The sequence below is a fragment of the Chiloscyllium plagiosum genome, unplaced genomic scaffold, assembly GCF_004010195.1.
Source record: "Chiloscyllium plagiosum isolate BGI_BamShark_2017 unplaced genomic scaffold, ASM401019v2 scaf_35061, whole genome shotgun sequence".
In the NCBI taxonomy this organism is placed as follows: Eukaryota; Metazoa; Chordata; class Chondrichthyes; order Orectolobiformes; family Hemiscylliidae; genus Chiloscyllium; species Chiloscyllium plagiosum.
Window position 1 is genome coordinate 7,139 of NW_025205401.1, and position 3,315 is coordinate 10,453.

Here is a 3,315-nt window from a genome sequence, read left to right on the forward strand (position 1 = left end):
TAAGATGGTCATCCCTTTGTTATTTCTCAGTACCAACCAAATAACTTGCCTGGAGGTACTCCCAGGAATATCCTCCCGAAGCCCAGCTGTAATGTTATCCCTAATCAAAAACATCTCTCTCCCTGCTCTGTTGGCCCCTTTCTATCTTTGCTATAGCATCTATACCCTGGAACATGAAGCTGCCAGTCCTATCCATCCCTGAGTGAAGCCTCTGTAATTGCTGTAATATCCCACTGCCATGTTCAAAACCATACCCTGAGCCTACCTCCCTGACTTGTAAGGCCTCTTGCACTGAAATAAATGCAGTGCAACTGGTCCATCGCACCTCATTCTGTGACTTGCTCTTGCCTGCCTTGACAGTCTGACTGGTGAACAGTACCATCCTCAGACTCACCTCTTTTCTCACTATCTCTTTAGGATTACCCCGACTCCCTCACTGGTTTAATGCCTCCCGAGTGGCACTAGCAAATCTCCCTGCTCGTCAGGACCCCATGCTTTCCCCTTCCTATGCCATTGGTATCAATATACAATGACCTCCCACTGGTTATTTTCCCTTTTGAAAATACTCTGCTCCCTCAGAGACATATCCTTGACACTGGCACCAGGGCAGCACCACCCCATTCTGATGTCTCACTGTCAGCTGCAAAAATGGCAGACTGTGCCCCTGTCTGGAGAGTCCCCTATCACCATCGATCATGTGGAACTGGATATACCTCACATTATGTTAGAAGCCAGTCTCAGTACCAGTAACGTGGCCCTATCACACACCCCGGCTCCTGTCAATTCCTCACTGCCTTTAATCACTCCTCCACCAATCCATGTGATCCAAAAGGATTTGCAATCACACTTGCTACAGACATAATCATCAGGATCATTGAAACTCTCCCTAATCTCCCACATCCGACAGGAACAGCACGCCACTCTACAACAGGCCATCTCTCCGCCTTAACAATCTACACACCAAAACAAAGACACAGTCTTACTGCTCGAAAAATACTGCCCGAGAATAACAATGCTTATGTTTCATATCTTAAACATTTAATCAAGAGACCCTAAGACATTAAAAAGAAATCCTCACCTTACTCACTATTGTAGATTGAATAAAATAAAACCGGCTAAGATTGACATTTGAAGAGACTGAAACTCACTGATCTGATCCCCAGTACTTCCAAGAGCGAGGTCTCTCGGAGGGCAGCTGTGAAATGTCTCTGTTTCTCTTCTCTGCCCACAACATTTCCAGAGAGGTTTTTAACTTCACAGCAAGTCAGCTCAGAGGTCACTGCTTGGTTTTACTCACTGGGGGTTGCCTTTGTTACCCAGACCAGTGTTTCTTGGCCACCTTTACTTGTCTTGGAGAAAGTGGTGGTTAACCGCCTCCCTGAAATGCTGCAGTCCATGTACACCACAGTGATGTTTGGACAACAATCCCCCTCTGGCCCCACATCCCTCCCTGTCTCTGTAATCCCCCTCCGGCTTCAGAAATTACATGTCCGTGGCATAAGATTTTTATTTGGATTCATTTTTGTTTGATAAACCCACCCCCCCAAAAAAAGTGAAATATTTGGCCCCAAACAAATTTCTGTTGATTGACCTTTTGGAGAGGCTGACACATGGACGTTGCAGTATTTTATCTCACATTGTACACCTAGAATATTGGAACTTTCTTTTAAACATTGCTAAAAGGGAGGCAATGGCTTAATGGTATTCCTGCCAGATGAGTGATATGTCCAGTGTTCCGAGGATTAGGGATAGAATCCCAACATGGCTGATGGTGGCATCGGAATTCAATACAATCTCGAATGAAAAGGCGAATGATGACCATGAAACTATTGTCAAGTGTTAGAAACCCACCTGGTTCACTAATGTCCTGTAGGGAAGGAAACGGTCATCCTCACCTGGTCTGGCCAACATGTGACTCCAGAACCACAGCAATGTGGTTAACTCAACTGCCCTCAGGAAAAATACTTTACAAACTGTTAACAAATATTCCGCAGGTATCAGTTAAAAACTGGCTGTTCACATTGGGACCATATGAATATCTGAAGGGCCTGAACTAAAACTGAGTTTCAGCTTCACCTTCTCCCTGTCTCACATCAGTCTGTTTACACCCAACTCCAAAACACTCTCATTGAGCCAAGCAGCACTCTCATTGCAGCCCTGTCATTTTCATTGTCTGCTCACACCTACACTCCCCTCAGCCTCCTGTACTGTTCCAATGCATCTCAATGGGAGCTCAGGAACAGCACCTCATCTTTCAATTCAGCCCTTTGTAACCCCAGAGTCAACATGGACGTCAGCAGTTTCTGAATGAACAGACAGTTGCCAGAAGCTGGAACATTCCACCTGAAAAGGTACTGGAATTTGAGTCCAAAAGGATTTTTAATGGGAAGTTTGCAGGTAATAGAAAACATGAAGTTTACAGGTTAGCATCATGAAGTGGGTGGTTGGGTCTAAATCTGAGCGTTCTTACAAAGAGACGAAGTGTAATTTGGATAAATCTGTGCTCCCTCTCAGGCCAATATCTCCTTCCTCAGCTGCAGGGCCCAGAACAGAGCACACACCCAAAGGGTGATCCAACCACGAATTTGTACATCTTTCTGCTTAACAAAAATATTGGAGATATCTTCCCACAAACAGAACAGACAAACCTTTCTCCTTCCACAGTTAATTGCCAATGATATTCAGATCCTGATGACTCCATTGACTGTAAAAACTTGCTTTTGAGATCCCAGCCTCAATTATTCTGATTTAATATCCTATGAAATGAATTCACAAAACAAAACTCAAAGTCAGTACAGGAAGAATATAAAGACATACTTTTTTCTTGGTATGTGCTTGATGTGTAAATGCCTCTCTTCAAGTTGCACGCCTCCCCCCACCCATCCTAGGAAGGGGACATGCACATGCGCCTCACTGTACCTTACCCCCAATAAAAATGGCGGCCATATCCCAGGACCTTTCACCGCCTGAGGGCCGCAGCCATTTTCCCATCTGCTGCAAACGGGGGATTAAGAGTTTCTAATTCAGACTTACGAACCACACAGAGTGTAATTAAAACTTCCCAGTCTAAAGTGACTCATTAAGGGCAGTATTTGTCACTGGCCACCCGGGTGTTTTCCTATCTTCCTGGTGGTGGAAATTGAATAAACATTTGTGCACCTTGTGTCTCACACCTACACACACACACCATGGGTGCTGGGGAAAAATAAGCACTACCGCAGTTAGGTGGTAGTGTGGGGGTTAAATTAAAAAAAAATAAACAGGAGAAAAAATAGAAAAAAATAAAGTGACTCATTATCTCCCTGTCTCTGAGGC

The 3,315-nt window shown here is 44.6% G+C and overlaps 1 long non-coding RNA gene across 1 annotated transcript; it reads right to left on the reverse strand.

Moving 5' to 3' along the window:
• Positions 1-784: 784 nt before the first annotated feature.
• LOC122546437 lies at positions 785-3,112 on the reverse strand. The gene is made up of 3 exons (XR_006310742.1): positions 2,925-3,112; positions 2,649-2,756; positions 785-953 (listed from the first exon to the last, which is right to left on the reverse strand). It is a non-coding gene; the product is annotated as an uncharacterized LOC122546437 (long non-coding RNA).
• Between the last annotated feature and the right edge of the window lie 203 nt (positions 3,113-3,315).